The 25,769-nt window shown below is 40.7% G+C and overlaps 1 long non-coding RNA gene and 1 pseudogene across 1 annotated transcript in view; one reads left to right on the top strand and one right to left on the bottom strand.

Moving 5' to 3' along the window:
• LOC141544888 (uncharacterized) overlaps positions 1 to 6,794 on the top strand; it is a 65,198-nt gene extending 58,404 nt beyond the window's left edge. Inside the window, exon 4 of the long non-coding RNA XR_012482833.1 lies at positions 6,691 to 6,794. This is a non-coding gene — a long non-coding RNA (uncharacterized LOC141544888). The remainder of the gene's footprint in view (positions 1 to 6,690) is intronic.
• Positions 6,795 to 11,053: 4,259 nt separating this feature from the next.
• Positions 11,054 to 11,748, bottom strand: LOC141544006 (large ribosomal subunit protein uL30-like; annotated as a pseudogene).
• Between the last annotated feature and the right edge of the window lie 14,021 nt (positions 11,749 to 25,769).

The following is a 25,769-nucleotide window of genomic DNA, read 5'->3' as shown; positions in this document are numbered from 1 at the left end:
CAATCAGGCTTCAATTCTAGTTCTACTTCTGCGTCTCGTGTCCAGACAAAGAAAGTGACCACAGTTTCTTTTCAGTTCACTTTCTTAGTCAAAAATGGGAAGAAGTTTTGGGGTGAAAAGGGAAGAAATGAGAAGCGCCTTCATTGAGTGTCTATGATATGTCTATGTCTAAGTGACTCAGTAGATAGAAGAAAATAGCTTCAGATCCTGGCATTTATTTATACTATATTTACTGTATATATCTGGGTCTTCCTGGAGTCAGGAGGGCTCGTCTTCTTGAGTTCAACTCTGGACTCAGATACTTGCTAGCTATATAACCCTGGAAAAGCTACTTAATCTTGTTTACCTCGGTTTCCTGATCTGTCCAATAAACTAGAGAGGGAAATGTCAAAACTCTCTAGTTTCTTTGCCAAGAGTCACAAGAGAATCAGACAGGACTGAAAACAACCCAAGAGCAACTGGGGACACAAAGACCAAAATGTAGAGCTGCTCTCAAGGAGCCTTCATTCTATGTACGAGGCTATGTGCTAAAGCTGGAACAGAAATAGACAAGAGTCCTTGACCTCAAGGAGCTTCTGATCTAGTACTCTAGTCAACACAACAAGCATTGATTAAGTGCCTACTATATACTAGATACTATGGGCTAAGTCCTGAAAATACAAAGAAAGGCAGAAACCCTCAAGGAGTTTCAGATCTAGTACTCTAGTCAACACAACAAGCATTGATTAAGTGCCTGCTATATACTAGACACTATGGGCTAAGTCCTGAAAATACAAAGAAAGGCAAAAACCCTCAAGGAGCTTCTGATCTAGTACTCTAGTCAACACAACAAGCATTGATTAAGTGCCTGCTATATACTAGACACTATGGGCTAAGTCCTGAAAATACAAAGAAAGGCAAAAACCATCAAGGAGCTTCTGATCTAGTACTCTAGTCAACACAGCAAGCATTGATTAAGTGCCTACTATATACTAGACACTATGGGCTAAGTCCTGAAAATACAAAGAAAGGCAAAAACCCTCAAGGAGCTTCTGATCTAGTACTCTAGTCAACACAACAAGCATTGATTAAGTGCCTACTATATACTAGACACTATAGGCTAAGTCCTGAAAATACAAAGAAAGGCAAAAACCATCAAGGAGCTTCTGATCTAGTACTCTAATCAACACAACAAGCATTGATTAAGTGCCTACTATATACTAGATACTATGGGCTAAGTCCTGAAAATACAAAGAAAGGCAAAAACCCTCAAGGAGCTTCTGATCTAGTACTCTAGTCAACACAACAAGCATTGATTAAGTGCCTACTATATACTAGACACTATGGGCTAAGTCCTGAAAATACAAAGAAAGGCAGAAACCCTCAAGGAGCTTCTGATCTAGTACTCTAGTCAACACAACAAGCATTGATTAAGTGCCTGCTATATACTAGACACTATGGGCTAAGTCCTGAAAATACAAAGAAAGGCAAAAACCCTCAAGGAGCTTCTGATCTAGTACTCTAGTCAACACAACAAGCATTGATTAAGTGCCTACTATATACTAGATACTATGGGCTAAGTCCTGAAAATACAAAGAAAGGCAAAAACCCTCAAGGAGCTTCTGATCTAGTACTCTAGTCAACACAACAAGCATTGATTAAGTGCCTGCTATATACTAGACACTATGGGCTAAGTCCTGAAAATACAAAGAAAGGCAAAAACCCTCAAGGAGCTTCTGATCTAGTACTCTAGTCAACACAACAAGCATTGATTAAGTGCCTGCTATATACTAGACACTATGGGCTAAGTCCTGAAAATACAAAGAAAGGCAAAAACCCTCAAGGAGCTTCTGATCTAGTACTCTAGTCAACACAGCAAGCATTGATTAAGTGCCTGCTATATACTAGATACTATGGGCTAAGTCCTGAAAATACAAAGAAAGGCAAAAACCATCAAGGAGCTTCTGATCTAGTACTCTAGTCAATACAACAAGCATTGATTAAGTGCCTACTATATACTAGACACTATGGGCTAAGTCCTGAAAATACAAAGAAAGGCAAAAACCATCAAGGAGCTTCTGATCTAGTACTCTAGTCAACACAACAAGCATTGATTAAGTGCCTGCTATATACTAGACACTATGGGCTAAGTCCTGAAAATACAAAGAAAGGCAAAAACCCTCAAGGAGCTTCTGATCTAGTACTCTAGTCAACACAACAAGCATTGATTAAGTGCCTGCTATATACTAGACACTATGGGCTAAGTCCTGAAAATACAAAGAAAGGCAAAAACCAGTCCCAGTCCTCAAAGAACTGACACTCTAATGATAAAGCATATACCGAAATAATATAACTGGGTACGATGAGAGGTATGATTAGAGTACCAGGGGAGATCTGAGGAGAGAGAAACCACCAGTCAGGATGATCAGAATGATCAAGGAAGTCTTCCTGGAGAAGTCAGCTCTTGACAGGGCATATAGGATTTGGGTCACACAGTAATTTTTTTTTAAATTAAAACTGCTTATTTTCAAAATATATGCATAGATAATTTTCAGCATTCATCCTTGCAAAACCTTGTGTTTCAATTTTATTTTCCTTCCCTTCCTCCCACCCTCTCCCCCAGATGGCAAGTAATCCAATGTTGAACATGTGCAATTCTTCTATAGATATTTCCACAATTATGGTGCACAAGAAAAATCGGATCAAAAAGGGAAAAAATGAGAAAGAAAACAAAATACAAACAAACAACAATTTTCATAAAGGGATGAAAATACTATGTTGTGATTCATACGCAGTCCCCACATTCTCTGTCTGGGTACAGATGGCTCTTTCCATCACAAGACCATTGGAATTAGCCCTATTCATCTTGTTGTTCGTCGTATAATCTTGCTGTTGCTGTTTCACAGTAAGTTGAGAGGTACCAGCAGACAATCCCTATTCATAGGACTTTGGAAGCAAACCTACAGAAGCCTCAAACCAAAGGCCTTGTTTGATAGATGAGGAGATAGAGGCTGAGACGTGTCCCACATCATACAGGTCACACTCTGACTGAACCAAAATTGCACCATGGGACTTGTGAATCCACCTCTATTGACTATCCACTATTCCATGCTGCCTCACACAACAGAATCTCTGAGAAGTAGACTGACTTGGCCAAAGTCACATAGCTAACAGCTTACCTGGAAGTTAAAAGCAGGTGCTCATTTTACAAAGCCAGGGCTCTGGCCCATGTTACCCTGCTGCCTCCCTTGTAATGGCAATAATCAAAGATTTTTGGAATTATAAGAGCCCAGGGACTAGACTTAAATCATGAATTATATCTATAACTTTCCCCTATGGAAAGAAGAAAGGAAAAAATAAAAAGGAATAAGCATTTACACAGCAAGCTCACACATGCCCGTTACAAATGTACTTGTGTGCGTGTTACAAATATCAGATATCAAACCAGAGCAAGTTTAATCCATCTTCTACATGACAATACTTCTACTACTTTAATTTTGCCCCTACGCCACCTGATTTCTGCCCTTTTCCAGCCTAGAATTCCCTTTTCAGTTGCTTTTCACAGAGAGCGATTTCCATTCCCCACAGCCTCCTGGTCATTGTTTTATGGATACAACTCAGTTTGTTAATTGTCAGTACTAAAATGTGGTGTCCAGAATTGGCTGCTAATCTTAATGTGGTCTGACCATTGTGGTCTGCCTAGGACAGCACAGGGACTATCAGTTCCCTCATTCTGGATGTTAGGTCTTTTTCAGCAACATAATTTAAGTTCACATGAACATTTTTAGTTGTTATATCACACTGCTGATTCATATGGAGCTTGGAGGGAACTAAATTCGGCTCTTCTTCATATGAACTATAGAAGGGCTGTGTCTCTAGTGGGCTGTTGATATTTTAAACCCAAATATATTTACTTTTATTTAATTTCAGCATATTAGTTGAGGTACAGATCCAAAATGTTTAGATTGTTTTGGATCTTAATTCTGTCATCCATTCCTCTCTGATCTGTGATATTCACATAAGCACACCATCTATGATATCTTCCAAGTCACTGATAAAAATGGGGAATCAAAGACTGCAGTGACAGAGCCTTTTGACACTCTGCTAGAGACACACTGCTTAGGTTCACATCATTCTCTTAACTGCCATTCCAATGTCTAGTTGGTTAATCAATCAAGGATTCATCTAAATTTAGTATCATCCAGTCCTTACCTCTCCATCTTATCCACAAGGAGGTTGTGAAAGATTTTTGTTATATGTCAGGTTGAAATCCTGACATTATTTCTTTAGCATTCTCCTCTCCCACCTTCATAAAGACTGTTAATTTAGGGCTGGAACAGACTCATATCTAGCTGTTTGATAAATTTCTTGAAGGGAGTTTTAAGACCAATAAATCTCCTCTTCCCTGATTCTCTCTGCAAGAAGTAATTTTTTTTTCTTTTTAAAGCTTTTTTATTTTCAAAACATGTGTGGATAATTTGACAACAATGACCCTTACATAGACTTGTGTTTCAGATTTTCTCCTCCTTCCCCCCACCTCCTCCCCTAAATAGAAAACAATCCAATATATGTTAAACATGTTTAAATATATGTTAAATTCAATATGTATAGACATATTTATACAATTCTCTTGCTGTACAAGAAAAATCAGATAAAAAAATAAATGCGTAAGAAAACAAAATGCAAGCACAACTAAAAGAGAGAGAATGTTATGTTGTGATCCACATTCAGTCCTCTCTGGGTGTAGATGGCTCTCTTCATCACAAGACCATTAGAACTGGCCTCAGTCATCTCGTTGTCAGAAAGAGTCACTTTCATCAGAATTGATCGTCATATAATATTGATGTTATCATCATGTACAATGATCTCCTGGTTCTGCTCATTTCATTTAGCATCAATCAATTCATATCAGTCTCACCAGGCCTCTCTCAAATGATCCCCCCAATCATTTCTTATAGAACAATAATATTCCATAACATTCGTATATCACAACTTATTCAACTATTTTCCAACCAATGGGCATCCACTCAGTTTCCAGTAAGAAATAATTCTTCCTAAATGAATTATTTGTAAAAAGTGCTTAGCACACTGTCCACATAGTAGATGCTCTATAAATGTTTATCCCTTTCCCTATCCTTTTCCTTTCTTTTCTGAGCCCTCATTCCTTTGTATTTGAACTCCCCCATTTGTTCTTCAAATTTTAACTCATATCATAGGGATTTGAATATGTCTCTGTCTCCACTTAGATTTTTTAAGTTTCTTGAAAACAGACTATGACATTTTTCATCCTGGTATATCCCTAACAGTTTAATAAATATTGAATTGAACTGAATTGAATTATGCAATCTTACAACCCAGTAGCCATATTTAAAAAGTATTCCTATCATCTTAAATCCACTAAAATGGCAAAAACAGCAAAAAAATAATAACATTGGTGAAGGGAAACTGGAATTGTAATGGATAACTACTGGAAGAACTTAAGACTGGACAGATGTTTTAGAGGGCAGTAGGGTAACGTTTTTTTGTTTGTTTGTTTGTTTGTTTGTTTTTTGTTTTGTTTTTGTTTTTTTGCTGAGGCAATTGGGGTTAAGTGACTTGCCCAGGCTCACACAGCTAGGAAGGGTTAAGTGTCTGAGGTCAGATTTGAACTCAGGTCCTCCTGACTTCAGAGCTGGTACTCTATCCACTGCGCCACCTAGCCGCCCCTGTAGGGTAACATGTAATAAGAATCACAAATCTGATCATTTATTTCAATCCAATGACTCCCTTTTGAAGATGCTATCCCAAAAAATATCATAAAAGAGGAAAAAAGCATCTATCTAAATGAAAATATATTCATAGCTGTTCGATTTATTTTGACAAAATTTTGGAAACAAGTCAAGTATCCAAAACTTGGAGAGTTTTTTCCTTTTTTCTTTTTTTTTTCTTTTTGAGGTTGGAGTTAAGTGACTTGCCCAGGGTCACACAGCTAGGAAGTGTCTGAGACCAGATTTGAACTCGGGTCCTCCTGAATTCAGGGCTGGTGCTCTATCCACTGCACCACCTAGCTGCCCCCACTTGGAGAGTTTTTCCACAAATAGTTAATGCTATATTAATGACAAGGTATATTGTATTGACATGAAGATGATGAACATGAATCATACAAGAAAGTATGTAAAGATTATATAAAATGTTACAAAATGAAATCTGCAAACTAAAACTTTTCAATATACCAAGGAAACTAGATAACAGATTTGGAGAGGGATCCAAATAAAACCTTTGCTTGTTTGTTTTGCTAAATGATTTGCTTCTTCCCTTTTAAAGGTGATTAGTTTTCTGTAAGATTTTTTTTTATTCTTCCACCTTTGTTGTCACTTGCCACCCAACTTTCACTTGTGGTTCCAAAAAAGTATCACATGCAGAATAATATACATATATGTATATGTGTGCATAGAGAAAAAATGTATACGCACATCATATATATTCTCTTTTTTATTTAAAATTTTTGGCAAGGCAATTGGAGTTTAGTGACTTGTCCAAGGTCACATAGCCAGTAAGTATTAAGTGTCTGAAACTGGGTTTGAACTCAGATCCTCCTGACTTCAAGGCTAGTGCACTGTCTAGCGGCCCTAAAACTGTCTCTTTAGATAGGCTAAACCATGGTGAGGCTAACTGAGGTGAAGTAAGAGGATGTCTACTGCAATCACTTGACGATTTCCCTTCATGAAATAGGAAGAAGAGAACAATTTGTGCTACATTTATAAAGGTGGCTGAAGCAGATCTTACAGCTTGGTCAGACACAAAAGATACCAATGTCATCCACTGCATCCTGGACCATCGCCAGTCATTTTGACTTTTGTTGTGCCACTGAACTTCGATTACTCTGGAAGAGAGAATGAGGCTATGTATGACTCTCACTTAAATCCAATTCATACATCATATCATTGATTTTTGCAAATGAAAAGCAGACAGCAATAACAAGTGTTTTTGGATCCTTCTTTGATGATGTGTTTTTGTTAATGGTGATTAAATTTATAACAAAGCAAACTTTTTCTTAAATCAGGAAATGAATTAGTCTGTAATAACTTGACTCTTAATGAATGACTCAGAATGACCACCCCTTGTTATTGATTGAACAGTCAACCTTATTGATTGTTTGAGCTCACTAATGTTTCCCAACCCTGCCTAATTGATTAGACTATTAGTGCTTCTTTAGTTTATTTCTAGATATTCAAGTACCCCATGTAAGGGATGGCACTTGAACTGGTTCCCATTAATGTATATTTTAGTAGGAGTGAGTTTTATTATCATTTTGTGTTAGGACCAGAATTCAACAAGGTGTAGGAGATAGGGATTGGAATTATAATTTATTTTTAAAATTTGGTCTATTTTTTTTTCTGGTTAAACATGTATATTAACTTTTAAAATACAGATTGCTTTATGAAACATATTTGGAGAGAAAAATCAGAACAAAAGGGAATAATTATGAGAGAGAGAAAAAAAAAAAAAAGAAGCGAATATAGTATGTGTTGATTTATATTCAATGTCCACAGTTCTTTTTCTGGATGCAGATGATGTTCTCTATCCAAAGTTTACTAGGATTACCTTGGATTACCGAACCATTGAGAAGAATCAAGTTTTTCACAGTTGCTCGTCATACAATCTTGCTGTTATCATGTACAATACATTCCTGGTTCTGCTCAGCATCAACTTATGTAAATCTTTCTGAGCCTTTCTAAAATCAGCTTGTTCATCCTTTTTATAGAACAATAATATTCCATTACCTTCACATATCATTGCTTATTCAGCCAAAATTAAAATTTCTTTAATATATAGAGTTTCTACATGAGGAATCTCCTCATTTCCCATTCCTCCTCCTTTTAGGCTAGCTCTTTATCTATACTACCATGTAGCTTTTTACAATCAAAGAAGTAGAAATTGAATAAGGGAAAACTGCAAAGTCCTTTACTTGGGTTCAAAAAAATCAATATACACAGCACAAATACAGGCATAAGGAGCTTCTAAGAAAAAGAACTAGAGTGCTTTGAAGATTTCCAGTGTGAAGTACCAGCCCCCAAGCTCATGTGATCTTAGGCTACACCAATAGATAGTATTCAGAAAGAAGGAAGTGATAGATTCACTGTCTTCTGGCCTAGTCAGATCACATCTCCGATACTGGCTCTATATACACAAGATCATGGCTTTGATAGACTGGAACATTCCATTGGGGAGCCAGGTTGACAAGAGAGCTGGAGATCATATAATATATTCATCATAGCTGACATTTAAATGGTGCTTTAAGATTTATGGAACGTTTTACATACACTGGATGATCTTCACAACATTTTTTAATGGGTACCATGGCCATTTTTGCCTTTGTTTTTAAAATGGGGAAACTAAGGCTCACTGGAGTTAAGTGATTTGTTCATGCCATATAGGTATTATCAGAAAGAGGATGCAGTTGAAGACCTTTCTTCCCTCTAAGTTACAGGGGGTGGCCATCTTGTGAGGATTGACTGAAGGGGTGGGTATGTTTAGACTGCAGATATAAGTCATGTGAATGTGCAGCTCTTATTCAAGACCCTATGGCTTTTCCTGGGAACTAATTTCCCCCCCTTCTATATGTGGAAACTGCCAGGAGAGGTGGTGGGATCCTGAGAGATCTGAGTGACTACCTGTCAGATATGTTGTCCTAAGGCTAGGGCTGTATTTTGAGCACAAGCTAATTAGGTCCCATTCCAACTATTATTCTGTGATCCTATGAGACTTCTTGGGGTTCATATATCCCCATATCTGACCGGGCTCTGTCCTTTCTGTCTTTAGAATTGGAATCCATAGTCAGGTAGCAGAAGAAAGAGCTATTAAATCTCACAGGCTGAGCATACCTACTTTCCAAATGCTGCTTCAATTCTTACCCTCCCATACTCCCTTAATCAAGTTTTGTCTTAGAGGGCTACCTACTCTCTCCAGAAATCTGCACCCAGACACCATCCCCACCCCGCTCAGTCCTCCCAGAAATTCCCAGCTGAACAATTACCCCACTTACTCACACCATGTCACACTCTCTCATACTTTCTGACTTGCTATAATCTTCAGACATCATCTCTGAAATCATATGATATGTGATTTTCTGCAAACTCACACTCTGCTCTCAACTACACACTCTGTCACAAATACCCAAGTCTTGGCTTTGTAATATAGTTACTCCATCAAATACTCCTGATTAATATCAAGCAGCTACGTACGAGCTCAGAGGAGCATCAACATATGTTGGAAGTCATCTGGCCCCAACCCAATCCCTTCATTTTACAGATTTGAAAACTGTAGTAGGATTTGAATATAGGTTTTCTGGACTCCAAATATAATGCTTCTCTTGACCAAACCATATCTAATTGTCACTTCTTCAGTATTCAGAGTCAACATATGGAGGATATACATATGTGTCGGGGATGCATTATAGGGATTCTAGTCCTAGAACAAGCTGGACCAAATGAACTTCATTTTCTGATAGTCTTGAGATTTTTCTTTTAAGAGGAGAGGGAAGCAGGATCAAAGCACTGAGGGCTTGAGGAAAGGTGTCAACAAGAGGAAAAAGAAAAAACAGCTTTGGTAGATTAGCTTTACCTTTCCTAGTTTCCTAGTTTGGGCCATAGGCCGCCCACCTAACTAGCCAACCCTGGGGCTCCTGGGAAAGATTGAAATGGTCCCCACCTGCATGGGAAAGAACAATTTGGTGCTTTCCCAATGCCTCTGAACCTCAGGGGTACTGGGCTTTGGGCAATTTAGTCTTGGCAGACCTCACTTCCCACTTCTAGAGGAAAAAGCTCCAAGAGTTTTGTGGACACTAAACAGTTTTGTGCAAAACCACCCTGGGATGCATTCAGTGAGAATGATTTAGAAACATATGGATCACATTTCTCTAAAAGTCAGAGACCCTGAATAAGAACACCCCAGGCAAAATGTGGCTGGGGCTTTGTCAAACCCAAGCGGCCTTGGAAATCATTTGGGGGGACCTAATACAAAGGGCCAGTTTCTCATCTCAATTTACATTGTCTTTTCTTTTTTCCCTGGCATCTTTCCCCTTCCAGGCCCAATCTATGACCAAGCTCCTCCATTAGCTTTCCATGGCCACCCCAGTCCACCACCATCTCTCTTCTCTGAAGTCACAGGACATCCTTCGGTTGGCCTGAGGATAACCTCACCCCGTTATCTATGTTTCAGCTCCCCAACTTTGCAATGAACTTTGGAGGACACAGGGACCTGCCCTTCTGATTTAGTACACAATGGGATCTTGGTAATGTTGGACTCAGGTAAATAATAAGATAACAAGATGAAAATCAGAGCTCTAACTTAGAGGGGCCTCAGAGGCCCTCCACTCAAACCTCTCATTTTACAAATAAGGAAACTGAGGCCCAAGGATATTTATAGAACTAGAAGTTATCTCAAAGACTATCTAGTCAACCTCTCTCATTAGGAAATTGAGAACAGATGCTTTCTGATATCTCTTCTAACTTTAAAAAAATTCTCTAAGTTATGAGTCTCTCCTTGGAGCACCTTTTGATCCTTGGGGTCTAGGTTATAGTGCTTTTGGTCTCTGGTTAGAGTAATGGTTCTTGGATTTTTCCTTGTTGTTGTTCAGTCTTTTCTTTTTATCACAAGTATTTTATTAATAGACCATTAGAAAAAGAATAATGTGACGATCAATTAATTGTGAGAGACTTGGTTCTTCCAAACAAAGGGATGATCCAATAGATACAAAATGCTATTTTCATCCAGAGGGAGAACTGTGAAGACTGAATGTGGATCAAAGCATAGTATTTTCACATTTTGGTTTATTTGTTTGTTTATTTGTTTGCTTGCTTTTTCTTTTTCATGATTTTTTTCCCCTTTTGGTCTGATTTTTCTTGAATAATATGACAAATATGGAACTAAATTTAAATGGATTGCACATGCTTATTTGTTTGCTGTTTGCTGGGTAAGGGAGGGAGGGAGAAAATTTTAGAACACAAAGTTTTATGAAAATGAATATTGAAAACTATCTTTACATGTATTTGGAAAAATAAAATTAAGGGGAAAATTATCATGGCAGAGATCTTTAATTCATTCTAATAAGCCTCTTGATCTGGTCTTCCCTGTTACCAGAATCTTCAACTTTCTTTTTTTTTTTCTTTTCTTTTCTTTTTTTTTTTTTTTTGGCTGAGGCAATTGGGGTTAAGTGACTTACCCAGGGTCACACAAATAGGAAGTCTTAAGTGTCTGAGACTAGATTTGAACTCAGGTCCTCCTGACTTCAGGGCTGGTGCTCTAGCCACTGCATCACCTGGCTACCCCCAGCATCTTCAACTTCCATGAAATGTGTGGTCTTTTTTTTTTTTTTTCATTCTGCCCTGTGGAGAAGGTAATTTGAAGGGCCACAGAAAGCCGTTGATAGCTTTGAAGTGCTTGCCAGCAGTGTAGATGTCACAGATCAAGTCCTTCATACAGATAATTCCATATTTACCCAGATATTTTGCAATAAAGTCATCATCAATCAGGATAAGTTTCTGTTTCTTGATCTTGCCATGACCACATTTGTAAATCAAGTGATTCACAGACTTCAGGTTTGGGCAACCCCATGCAATATATGATTCTACAATCTTCAGCACATTGACACAAGTCTTGTTATAAGTTTAGCAAAAGTATCATTGAAGATTTGGTGAAAACAAAGAGTTGTAATACTTTTTGGACCTTTAGCCTAACATCATTGATACCTCTTATTCTGATCATATAGTTGCCACTTTTGTATGCCATTACGGTTACCCAGATTCTGCTTCTATACATGTCTATACACTTTATGGTCGGCTCAAGCTTTTTCATAGATATATTTTCTCTTTATTTTATGGAGTTTTAAAAATAGCCATCTTCTTCCTAATAGAATAACTTAAATAGCCTAAAGGCCTTTACTTTTGCAAAAATCTTTTACTTTTTCGGAAGGACTCTGAAACAGATGGTAATTTCTTTTCTTCTGGGCCTGCTATAATTCTAGGTGGAAGAGGAACACATTTAAGATTTTCTTGACAAAGATACCAGAGTGATTTGCCTTTTCTTTCTCTAGTTCATTTTACAGATGAGGAAACCAAGGCAAACAAAGTAAAGTGATCTATCTAGGCTCATACAGCAAGTAAGTGTCTGGGGCCAAATTTAAACTCAGGTTTTTCTGAGCCCAGGCTTGGCTCTCTATCCACTAGAACACCTAGCTGTCCTTAGAAAAGATGGGAGGAAAAGGTGTTTCTATCTTAGTATATGTATGTTTGTGTGTGTGTATATAGATATAGATATGTATATTTATACATACATACATACACATACATACACACACACACACATATATATATATATACATATATGTATAACAATTAATAAATACTTGTTGGGGGGGGCAGATAGGTGGCGCAGTGGATAGAGCACCAGCCTTGAATTCAGGAGTTCAAATGTGGTCTCAGACACTTAACATTTCCTAGCTGTGTGACCCTAGGCAAGTCACTTAACCCCAGCCTCAGGGGGTGGGGTGGGGTGGGGTGGGGAGGGGAATACTTGTTGATTGACTGATTAATCTATACAATGAAAGGTAGGATGATATGATCCCTAAAGCCCCTCCCCCTATTATGATCAATGACAAATGTCTATGATGGGAATAGACCTATAATTACCAATGGACAGAATGGGCTTTGTCCCAGGGCAAGAAAATCCAGAGTATGATGGAATGTCTGTGTTTCTTCCCCAAATCTCCTCAGACTTTTGCTGATATATGATACAAATGTTCCCAGTTTCACCTCACTGTGGTTCTCTTTTGCCCCTGCCTTCCCCCACCCCAATTCTCTCCATATTTTGGGGAAAATTCAAGACTCTCTCTTAGCTTGATTGTATCTGTAGTAGGACTGCCCTTTGCCACCTGCTGATGCTCCATCATATAATATTTTATAGTGTCTCATTCTCCTTGTGACTGTTTTTACTCCAAATGAAATCATTTCTAGTTTCCACTCTTGGTAAAAAAGCCAATAAGATTTCCCAGATTTCTGCTTCATTCAATAAATAAATAGATAAACTATTACCATGCTTTCATTAGGCTTGGCTGGGTCCTATAAAAACACAGAAGGAGGACAGCTCCTGTCCTCAAGGAGCATATTTTCTACTGGGGAGACAATTTGTACATATCTTGTTTTTTTTAAGTTTTTTTTTTCTTCAAAACATATGTGTGGATAATTTTTCAACATTGACCCTTGTATAGCTTATGTTTCAGATTTTCCCCTCCTTCCCCCCACCTCCTCCCCTAAATGGCAAGTAATCTAATATATGTTATATATGTTATATGTTAAATCCAATCTGTGTAAACATATTTATACAATTCTCTTGCTGCCCAAGAAAAATCAGATCAAAAAGAAAATGAGAAAGAAAACAAAATCCAAGAGAACAACAACAAAGAGTGAAAATGCTATGTTGTGATCCATGATCAGTTCCCACAGTCCTCTCTGTAGGTGTAGATGGCTCTCTTCATCACAAGATCATTGGAACTGGCCTCCATCATCTCATTAGATAACTTGTACATGTCAAGTAATACTCCTTAAAACACACTTAAGGCAATGTGCCAGTTATTGGTGATACAAAGAATGAAACAGTTTCAGTCTCTGGAATAGCTTAGGTAGGAATATACAAACTAAGTACAAAGTAACTTGGGGGGTTGAGTTTGGAGAAGACACCGGGAAGCCTAATGGAGCGGGAAAGTTTTATGTAGGAGCTGCCATGCTTCAGCTGAGCTTTGAAGAGAATTAGGGACTCTAAGAGAAAGAGAAAAGGAGAGAGAGAATTCCAGACTTGGGCAGATGGCCTGTATGAAGAAGATCATAACAAATAAACAAACAAATAAAAAATGACAACTATAATTATAAAACACTTTAAAGTTTACAAAGTGCTATACAAATATCATCTCATTTGACCCTCCCAATAAGCTTGCAAAGTAGGTTCCATGATCGTTCCCATTTTACAGATGAGGAAACTGAGATTCAGAGAGGGGCATATAGCTAGGAAGTATTTGAAGCTACTCTATCCAATATGTTGGGAGTTGGGAGATGGAGTGTAGAGGAGGTAAAGGATATGTACATACATAAAGCATACATCAGGAAATGTTGGTGATGTAAAAACAAAAGATATCGATAAAAATTCACCTTTAAAAAAAAGGCCATTTTGTCTGAACTGTTCATGAAGCAGCTTGGGAGGGGTGAGTGCCTGCTATATTTTGGGCCCTGTACCAGGTAGAGGGGTCTGGGGGTTAAAGTTCCTCTATTCTTTTGGCTCCTGTTGGACTGTGAACCTTGAGGTAGAATCTGCTTTTGCCTTTTCTTTTTTTTTTTTTAATTTATTTTTTTTTTAGTCTAGTACTTAGCATAGTAGGCACTTAATAAGTGCTTGTTGATGTAACCTGACTCGATTCTAATCTAGAATGGGATCTGATGGATGCCAAGGCAGTGCCCTGCCCCACCCAAGCTGGGTGATGCTCCATCAGGGACAGCCCCCTGATGGAGGAGGAGAAGGTCTGAGCCCTGGAGCTCAGCGGCAGAAGCCTTTTTGCTTGTGACACTCCCCGGCATTGCCGAGACATGTGGTTTCTGTACATAAGTCTCTGTGGTTAGCATTTAGCAATGTACTTTCATCTCTGAAGTAAACATTTTTTTTCTCCATTTTCCTCTGTATCTCTGAATATCTGATTGACTGCAATCCAAGGGCCCCAGAAGGGCAAAAGTTCTCCTTCAAACATGGCTTAGCAGATGCTCTTTACTAACATAACTTTCATCCTGGTCAAAATGACCAGCTTCGGGCCCCCAGGGATTATATTCCTCTGGTCCTTTCAAAAACAAAAACAGCTGGGGAAAAACTGTACAATTTGTTCCAGTCACTGTTCAGGGCCTAAATAGAGCAGTATCCTGAAGCATCAAAGATCTGGGGACTTTGGGTGACCACCCCTAGGAAAAGGAACGGAGGAGCTGGAAAAATCCTATATCTGGCTTTAAAAAACAAACAAACTCAAACTCAACTCACTAAATAGCTGTGTGAGTCTGACCTAGGCACTGAACCTCTCTGAAACTTCATTTCCTTGTCTATAAAATCAAGGCTCTTTCATTCATCACATTTAGGGTGTTTTGTTGAGAGTGTAGAGCTCACTGCTTGGCATGTGGTCCTAGTCCCAGAATGGGAGCAACATAATGGAAAATAGATTGATTAGAGAGTTTATAGTCCCCTGCGGACTGTCTGCAGGGCCAAGGAAGGACAGGAGGCAACCTAGCTCCCTCCATTGATTTATCTCTTCCCCGCCACTGTGGAGCCTAATTCATTAACGGAAAGTGAAGTTGGAGCAAGGAAGTCGCTGTGTAGGAGAGTGATAACCAAGATTACTGAGGAAAGAAACCAAGCTTGGACTGGGTGGAAGGAAGGAAGGAAGGAAGGAAGGAAGGAAGGAAGGAAGGAAGGAAGGAAGGAAGGAAGGAAGGAAGGAAGGAAGGAAGGAAGGAAGGAAGGAAGGAAGGAAGGAAGGAAGGAAGGAAGGAAGAAGGAAGGAAGGAGGGAGGGAGGGAGAAGAGAGGGAGGAAGGATGGATGGATAAATGGATGAATGGATGGATAGATAGATGAAGGAAGAGAGCATTAGATGGATGGATATAGGGAGAGAGGGAGGGAAATGTGGATAGATAAATGGATGAATGGAGGGATAGATAGATGGAGGGAAGAATGGATGGAAAGAGAGAGGGAAAGAGGGATGGAGGCATGGATCAAAAAAGGGGTGGCTGGATAGATGGATATAAGGAGGGAAAGAAGGGAGGAAGAGGTGGTTGGATGAAAGAAACTCTTTAATTTTACAATCCCGATGATTTGGGAATTCTGAGACATATCCATTGAGAGCTAGTTTGTATAGGGTCATAGGATGGTAGATTTAGGGCCAAAAGTGACCTCAGAGGTTGCCTGGTCCAATCTTTCATTTTAAAAGTGAGTAGATTAAGGCCCATGGAGATGAAATGTTTTCCTAAGATCCCATAGTATCAGAGCTAGGATTTGAACCCAGATCCTTTGGTACCAGATCTGGTGCTCTTATTATATTCTACTGCCTCCAGAGAAGCCTGGTCTTGAGGTCAGAGTTTGGAGTAGGGAGGTAATCAGAGAAGTGAATGAAGGCAGACTTCTGTGTTAGGGACAGGACAGGCAGACCCCTTATAGCCTAAGAGTGTGATCTCCCCTGTTTTCCTGATAGTTTGGCATCATGGGAGAAATACTGGAAGGCAGGAAGGCTTGGTGTGAATCCTGACCCGGACACTTAGTAGCTGCGAGACCCTGGGCACATCAATCAGATTCTCACAGCCTGAATTTCCTTGTGTAAAACAAGAGTTAAATGATCCCTGTTACCACTATGTTGGGGGTTGTTCTGAGGTACAAAAAAGGAAATATTAGTAGGCTTTTCAAATATGTATATGTGTATATATGTACACACACACACACATACACACACGCACACACACATACTGGTTATTGGTGGTATGAACCTGGCCAAATCCTTTAACCTCTCAGTGCTTCAGGAAACTCCTAAGTTAGGACCATAAGAGGAGGTCAACCTGTGTTGGGAGAAGGAGTTTGCTTCCTGTACCATTGAGATGAAAAATCCAATCCTCATCCCTATTTTTGTGTTTATTCCTTAGCTGGTCGAGGATTAGTTTACCCCTTGTATGTGCCAGAGCTGTGGACCAATGGGGGTAGAGAGAAACGAAGGCATAGATAGGAAGTATCGGACTATAGATGAGCTCAGGAACCGGATTGGCTACCGAGTGAAAGTTTGGCTAAGTTCACAAAGACAGCTGCTGAGTCCCTCTCCTTACTGGGACTTTGTGGCCAGAAGAGTGTGACCGGTGAGTCACCCAGAGCTGTCCAAATGGAATCCACGGGCTAAAGGGCTCAGGTCATTTCCTCAAGTGAGCAAGGGCCGTGAGGCTCCCCAGGGCCACTCAAGGATGGACACCTCATCCCTATACAAAGAACTGACACAACCCTCTGGAGCTTAATGTGTTTGCTCTAGGAATAAAAACAAATCAATGAGCTTGGCTGAGAAGCCTGATCCTGCCATGTGGTGGAACCAGGTCACTTAAAGACACATGATCCTATCAATCAAGGACCTTTTCTGGGGGGGTGACACTATCGTGAAATCATCCTTCCAAGGGGATCTCAAGGAGATAGGAGTCTGGTTTTGTACCATTCACAGGGAGTATCTGATGTCCTCAATCCTGAAAACAAAAGCGATTTCATGTTATATGAATGAAAAACTAATTTGTGTTCCACAGCAGAGAAAAGGGTAGCCTTCATCTGCTTCTTGGAGAGCTCTTCTCTCCCCATCTGGACGGCCCCATTCATTCTTTCTAGATTGCAGTGTGTTTGGATGTGGGTGGCCACCACCCACACTCTGTGACCCTGGACAAGTCACTTAAACTTTCTGATTCTGTTTTGCTATCTAAAGAATGGGGGATAATACTACCGGTGGTATCAATCTAATAAAGGAGAGGTTGTCATCTCACAAAGGTGGGGAGGAGGGGAGAGACAGAGGCAGAGAGACAAAGAGAGGGGGGAAGAAGGGGATTGGGACAGAAGGAGAGACAGGGAAAAAGAGGAGGAAAGAGAGACAGAGACAGTCAGACAGACAAAGGAGGAGGATGGGGACAGAGGTAGAGACAGGGATAAAGAGAGAAGGAAAGAGAAAAAGAGACAGAGACAGAGATACAGATACAGAGACACACACAGAGACAGAGACAGAGAAATTGACAGAGACAGAGAGGGAGAGAGAGAAGGAGAAAAGGAGAAACAGAAAAATAGAAAGAGGATGAATATGGATTGAAGTCCAAAGAATAACATGGATTTGGAGTCAGGGTACCTGGGTTCATATCCCAGTTCTGCCCCTCTTTATTCTGGGGAGTGCCCTTTGCCGGGGTTTAGGTTCCCCCTCTGTAGAGTGAGGGGGTTGCTGGAGGCAACCTGATCCAGTACAAAGAGCACTGACCCTAAGGTTAGACGACCTGGATTCTGCCTCTGACTCTTACTACCTTGTGATCTTGGGTGAGTCACAACATTTGGGGGGGGGGCCCTCTGTTTCTCTAAACATGGTGTCTGAAGTCCCTTTCATCCCTCAGGTTCTCATCCCAGGGATGATGCTTGGAGGCCTTGGGAGGCCTAGCTCCAAAGCCCTAATTAGGAAGTTAGCTTTGAAAAAGAGAGATTCTTCCTTGGTGAGAAGGTAGGAGGAGTTAAACAAGAAGGAAGTTGAAGATATGGGGAGATTTGAGGTCCAGAGGAGAGAGATTGAAGGCCACCTTGGCTGTCCTTCATCTCTGAAAGTGGGAGGTGAGATCATCGGTTGAGAATAAAAGGGGCAGGTGGGGATGGGGGCTCGAGGACAGTGCAATAAGTTTCCAACAGCTGTTTGGGGAATTCAATAGAATGTCAACACGAGATAAATAAGGAGCAGTGAGCACCTCCGAGGACCCAGCTGAGGTTAAATAGCATAAATTTGTAGCAGGCATGGTCAGCAGGGGCTTGATGACCTTTATCAGTAATGTTAGATGGCCTGGGAAAAGGGTCAGAGGAAGCAAACAAGGGACCCGCTGGGGCTGGGCAGCAGCAAGCCCAGAATACCAAAGGGTCAAGGAGGAGTGGGATTCCTTGAGTAGACTCAACCAAAAGTCATTTCTTAAGTCTCTTTGTACCAGGCACTGGACCGGGTGCTGGAGATGCAAAGCAAAAAATGAAACAGTCCATGTCCTGGAGAAACTTACATTCTGTAGGGGGATATATGTGTAATATATACAGGTATTATAGAGATAACTACCCTTGAGTCCCAAGCTACAGAAAAACAACGCTCTGATAGGGAAATAGGGAACAAGGAACAAGTATTTGGTGACTTATTTGCTTTCTTCATCTTTTTTTTTTTTTTAATCATGATTTATTTATGACACTCATTTTTTTTTAGCATTGACATTTTTCTTGAACTCCTTTTGAAATCTTTAATAGTATTTTATTTTTCCAGATACATGAAAAGATAATTTTCAATATTCACCTTTGTAAAACCTCATGTTACAATTTTTTCTCCCTCTCTTCTCCCCTTTCCCCAAGATAGCAAGCAATCCAATAGAGGTTAAACATGTGCAGTTCTTCTAAACATTTCCATATTTGTCATGCTACACAAGAAATATATCAAAAGGGGGAAAAAAAAAAACAAGAAAAAAAACAAGCAAATCACCAACAACAAAAAAGGTGTGATCCACTCATTCCCCACAGTCCTCACTCTGGGTGTGGATGGTCCTTTCTATCCCAAGTCTATTGGAATTGCCTCAAATCACTTCATTGTTGAAAAGAGCCAAGTCCATCATAGTTGATTACCACATAATCTTGTTATGGTGTACAATATGTTCTCTTGGTTCTGCTCATTTCACTTCGTTTCAGATCATGTAAGTCTTTGCAGACTCTTCTGAAATCATCCTGCTCATCAAGAAATAACTAGCCTTGAGTCCCAACCTACAGAAAAGTCAGGTTCTGGTAGGGAAATGGGGAACAAGGAGCAAGCATTTGTTGATTTTTTTTTTATCTGTTTTTTTTTCATCTTTTTGATTTTTTTAATCATTATATATTTATGATATATTGATATATTATAATTGATCTATTGATATGTTTATACTTTTAAAAGATTTCCAAATTCCTTCCCTCCACCCTTTGAGAAAGGCCTTTTGAAAAGAAGACACTGAGAAGGCAATCATTAAATCAATTATACATAAGAAAAGCATTTATTAAGCACCTACTATGTGCCAGCACTTTAGAAATATTATCTAAGGGTGGTAAACCAAAATAATCTGGGAGGGTCAAAGGACCGAGAGGAGTGAGAAAGCAGCAGAAGAAAAAAAACCAGAAAGGACCATTTCATAGTCTAAGGTCTGAGAGTTGGGATGGCTTCAAGTGACTGAGAAATTTAAGGTGGGCATGGAGCAGTGGCCCTTGGGCTTTAGGAGGAACTATAGAGTCCTCGTGACAAAATGGTTATGAAGTTTCTGATTTGGGGCTCTGTCCAATCAGATATGGGCTGGAGTCAAAATAAGTGTGTTCCTAGGATCTAGAGTTGAAAGGACCACAGAGGTCATCAAGTTCAGTTCCCTCCATTTTACAGAAAGGGAAACTGAGGCCCAGAGATGTGACATGTCTCATTCCAAACTACTAGTAAGGAACGAGTCAGGCTTCAAACTTGGGTCTTCTAAATCTAGGTCTCTTCCATGATGCCAGCCTGCCTCTCCCTCACTCCATATAACCCTGGACCTTTGGACCAGACACGCCTCTGCCACATGGACTTGACTGGAATAGCGTGGCATGTTAACTCTTTCTCCTCCTTGAACAACAGCTCTGTCTGATGTGGTCTTATCTTACCCAACACCCCCATGAGAAGAACACTCTTTTCCTTCATCAGTTTCTTACTATTTTTGCCATCTGTTCACACCAAGGACATTTAGCCATGAGTCTCTTTCATCATATTTGCCGGCACCTCCCTATCTTGATCAAGACACTCTGTGGTTTTGTTACAATTTCCTTTAGTTAAATATCTCAGAGATGGAAGTGAATGCTTCTCTTGGGCAAGATGAGAACTTCCCCAATCCCCTGCTTTCCCTTTGCCCTTCTGTGCACCTGTGCGAAGGACAGAGGTATCCTGGGCAACCTTAGCCATAGCTGCCCAAGAACTTCTAACCCATGCTTACCTTAAGCTGCTCCAACTCCCACTCTGTCTTGGGGGTGATGCATCTTTTCCCAGACTACTCAGCTTCCCCCTCATCAGAAAATGGGCTCCCTGTCCATGTTGGCCCATTTTCCTTTCTTTCTTCCTTCAGTAAGCTATTTGCTCACGGCAATCATTACCGGTGCTGCTTGCCTGAATTTGGTGATGGTCAGAAATGATTGAAATTTGGTGTCACTCAGAATAAAGGAACAATATAAATCCCAGGGTGCTTGGATCACAAAGTCTGGAGATGGTAGAACATCTGTCTCAGGTCGAATGCTGGCTATACCACTTATCAGCAAGGCAACTGAACTAAGATGCAATGTAGACACATGATAGAGGACTGATCTTTTGCTTTTCTTTGTATCCCTAGCACATTGCCTGGCACAGGGTATGTGATTCCTAGGAGTTTATTGAGTAAGTGTCGGGAATATCTGACTTATCGGCTGTATGACCCCAGATGATTCTCTAAAACTATCATTTATGGACCACTCACAGATCTTCATAAATAGTTTCCCCACTAGAAATCCACAGAAATGAAATGTCAGATCTAGACAGAAACAATCCAAACCAAAGTCTTGAGATGCTTGTCTGCTTTTTCTGTAGCTTCTCTGGCTTAAAAATAAAGAAGTTGCCCTAATATTAGATGATATTAGATCTTGGACTGATAGGATAGGTCTCCAACTCCAAAATTCTTTTTTTTTTTTTATTTTATTTATAAATTTTTTTGACAGTATATATGCATGAATAAATTTTTTAAAATAATATTATCCCTTGTACTCATTTTTCCACATTATCTCCTCCCTCCCTCTACTCCCTCCCCCTGATGACAGGCAATCCCATACATTTTACATGTGTTACAATATAACCTAGATACAATACATGTGTGTAAATACCATTTTCTTGTTGCACATTAAGTATTAGATTCCGAAGGTATAAGTAACCTGGGTAGATAGACAGTAGTGCTAACAATTTACATTCACTTCCCAGTGTTCCTTCTCTGGGTGTAGCTGTCTCTGTCCATCATTGATCAACTGGAAGTGCCAACTCCAAAATTCTGTGATCTTATTGACCAATCTGAGTGTAGTGAGGGCCTTTTAGAGTATGTACCTTGTTAGAAAAAAAAATTGGTAATTATCTCACTATAATTGGTTCCCTGTATAATTCTATGTGATTTATTTTATACATTTAAAATCATGATTCTGAGAGGGTTCCATGGGTTTCACCATATTGACAACCCAAGGGATCTGAAACACACAAGAAGATAGAGAAGGCTAGCACTAGGTTCCATATGTCTAGACAACTCCAGAGCTCTTTTCTGCTTGTCTTTCTTATTATGATAATCTTTCTTATTATTTCTTATTACGATAATCTTCATTTATCCATTAAATCAATTAATTTTACAGGGATCCCCGTTTTGGGGATCCAGACATTAATGAGTTAGGGTTCCCATCCTCAAGGAGCTTATAGTTGAGTAGAGGAAAGATGGTCAATTTGCTACCCATCAAAAGGAAGGTAGATCTGAGTAATTTAGAGGCTGACTTGACCTGGACAGTGAGGGAGAAGAAATAGGCAACAAGGACTGTGGAATAGTAGAGTGGCTAGAATAGTGGTATCTTTGGCAGAAATAGGAAAGTCAGTGGGAGGAGCAAGTTTGGGGAAGGAAGAGAAGATTGAATTTGAAATGCTGGGATGCCATCCAAGTACTCTAGAAATATTTAGTGGGTAACTGGGAATGTAGAACTGGTCTAAGCTGAGTATATTAATTTGTGAATCATCCACATAGAGATGTTAGGTGATTCTTGGAGTAGATGGATCTCTTAGGGAGAAAGACTCAGAGAAAGAGATAGAGAGGCAGAGAGAAATACCGAAATTGAGATTTGAGCAGTAAAGGAATCTGACTTATGCGTGAAAGGAATGTCTAGTATACTAGACCTATTCAATGGTCTCTGAATGTCTGCTTGAAGATTCCCAAAGAGGGCACACCTATCACTGGAGAGAAACCAACAGAAAGACTTTGGGAAGTCCATATTTGGGAGAGTAGGGAGTCCAGCAGGCAGAGCAGAATCCAAAGCTCTGCTTTCATTTCATTCATGTTCCCCTTTCCTTGGGTCTCAATCAATGGCTTGCCAAAGCTCGCTTTATGTCCCTGGATCTAAGTTCTCTCATCTGTAAAATGGGGAAGTATACCAGATAACTTTTAAGTCCCTTCCTGGTTCTAAATCTGGAATTCTGTATGGCTTGTTTCTTCTATCTTATCTCTGCATGCCTTCTTGCTCCTTCCATCTTTCCATCTGTTCTCCCCGACCTAGTTTCTACAGTCATCCTCTCTTTTTCATGAAATCAATCTGACATCAGGGAAAGAGAGGAACCCCAAAGTCCTCAGGGATAGGGTTTAAACCCTATCCCTGACATTTATTAGTTTTGTGACCGTGGGCAAGAAATTAAACTCCATTTTAAAATGTTATTTTCTCTCTTGCTCTGTTGGTGCCATCCTTTTCATTTATTACTTGAAATTTTCTTACCCTGGAGGACTCAGCCCATGAAGTGGCTCCTTTTGATTCTAGCTACCTGTCATTCCATCTTTTCCAATTCTGTGCTCCTTCTGAACTTGGTCTTCATCATTATTATGACTTCCCATTTCTTGATTTTCCTCCATTTTCCCAGGAAGGCTCATAATATTTTATTCTTCTAACCTATTTTTTAAAAATACCAATTTTTTTTTTTCCATCCTGTGGCCACCTTTTCTCTTAAGGTATCACTTCATTTCTCGTCTCCTTTGCTTGCTTCACTTCTAGAAATTCATAGTCTATATTTTGGGACTCTGGTGGTTTTCCACTCGCTCTGTCCCCCTAGTCTGACTTCTGGCTCCATCATTCTACCGAAACTTTGCTTTCCAATCATTGATCATCTCTCAGAGGGCAATGGGGATGTAATAGAACTCAATGTCTGACAAAGTATAAAGACCAGATTTATCTTTATGTAATGCAACATTTAGTATCTTTCTAAAAGTCTATGTCATTAAATATAAAGTTGAGTGACTAACTTTAAAGGGATTTTCATTTCAGTTTTAGTTTCTTTAGTTGTTTTGATGACTAAAAATAGCCTTTATTATTGGATAGTCACCAAATATTCATCTTTAAAAAAAACAAATAAGAATCTGTTTAGTGAACACCCCCAGGAAATGTCCTAGGATTACCTCAGATCATTTTTAAAATAAGGGGTTTGTTCAGAGTTCCTGATTTCCCTTGAGGCTCAGCTCAAGTGACACTTTTGATAAGAAACCTTTCTGGATTCCTGCATCTACTGTTGTCTACTCCCCCATCTCCCAATCACCCTATATCTGTTTCAGATCTAGCTGTAGCATTTTCTCTGGGCTCTGTGGCTGATTGAGACCCTCCCCCACTTCTTATTCTCACCTCAGGGTTCTAGAGATAACCCCAAGGGGCTGGCTTTCTAGTGTCACTGCTCGCAAGCCCTGTACAGTGCGCTTCCCCTGGATGATTAGCCAGAATGAAACTCCTTGGCTCACGTGGCCCCTTAGCCACTAGACCAGGGGTTCTCAAACTAGATGCGGCCTCTGAGGACGTTTATGCGGCCCACCCGGTTATGGCAAACGGGCTGAGGGGCGGAGACAGTGTGAGCGTTTGTTTTTACAATAGTCCGGCCCTCCTGGGGGACAGTGAACTGGCCCCCTATTTAACAAGTTTGAGGAGCGCTGCTCTAGACTATCTTAATTCCTAGAGACTTTGCTATTTTATTCAAATAGCTGCTTCCAGGGGTGTATGGAATTAAATCTTGATATATCCTCCAATTATCAAAACATTTGATGCCTCTAAAATTAAGGCTTTCTCGGTACTGTTTACACTTAGGATTGATCTCTTTCAGTGTCTGGGCCTTTTGAGATTACATTGTGTCCAAGGTGGACAGGGAAATCTAAAGAAACAGTTTCTGCTTTAGGAATCTCTGTTCTGATTGTTGTTGATCAAGCCTGTCTGCATCGAAGGGACCCCTAGAATCTTCGGGCAAAGATACCGGCGAGGTTTGCCATTTCCTTCTCCGATGAGTACCCATTTTACAGATGTGGAGCTGAGACAAACAGGACCCAGAGTCCCGCAGCTAGTGTCTGACTGATTAGAACTGGGCTCTTCCTTACTGCAGAGCGGGTGCTCTATCCCCGGCACCCTAATTGTCCCTAATTCTAACGGGAATGGAAACATATGAAGGGTGCGGAATATGAAATGGCCAACCCTTTGGGGACGCCTGTTACCATACAAAGGGACCGCTAAGTAGCCTTGGGAGCCGTTGTCTCGGGATGTCTCTCCGGTGAATGCGGAGATAAGAAGGGTAAGGTTGGGCAGCTTTCTTTCCGCGCTGAGTAACACTTCGCGTTTTATCCGAGCGGTGAGGAGAACTACGTGGAAGGGAGGGGCGCCGTGTCCGCAGCTTTGGGGGGTGGAGTGGCGCGAGGGGAGCCCCGAGGCCGCAGGCGCCCGTCGGGTGAGAGGTGCCAGCGCTGCGGTGGGTGCTAGCTGTGGCCGTGGAGAGAGGGGCGCACGTGGGAAAGAGCAGGAGCGAGGAGCGGGGGGACACCCCCTCTCCCGAGTCCGAGGGCCGGGGCTGGCAGTGACCCGGAGCAGTGAGGGGGGAGGGGGATTTGGGGTCCCGAGATGTGGGAGGGCCCGGGCAGCTCCGGGGTACACCCACAGGGAGTGGGCTGGGCAGGGCGGATGAATCAGCGCGGAGGTGCCCCAGGGAGACGGGATCAAGGGCACTGGTTAACCTTGGCTGGGGGAGGGCCACCTTTCCTTTGGGACAAAGGAGCCCCGAGAAGGGCGGGGTGGGAAGGCCCAGGTCTCCCGGGAGGCAAGTTTTGCATTTCCCCGAGCGTTCGGAGGTGAGGTCATTTTCCTCGAGGCTCGGGGAGGATGGACCGAGTGGGAAATGGGGGCTGGGCGACTTCGGTTCAAACCCCAATCCCGGGGTGATCCTGTCAC

Source organism: Sminthopsis crassicaudata, chromosome 5, assembly GCF_048593235.1.
Source record: "Sminthopsis crassicaudata isolate SCR6 chromosome 5, ASM4859323v1, whole genome shotgun sequence".
Classification (NCBI taxonomy): domain Eukaryota; kingdom Metazoa; phylum Chordata; class Mammalia; order Dasyuromorphia; family Dasyuridae; genus Sminthopsis; species Sminthopsis crassicaudata.
The sequence above is the reverse complement of the archived record's forward strand: the minus strand, read 5'-3'. Positions and strand labels throughout refer to the sequence as shown.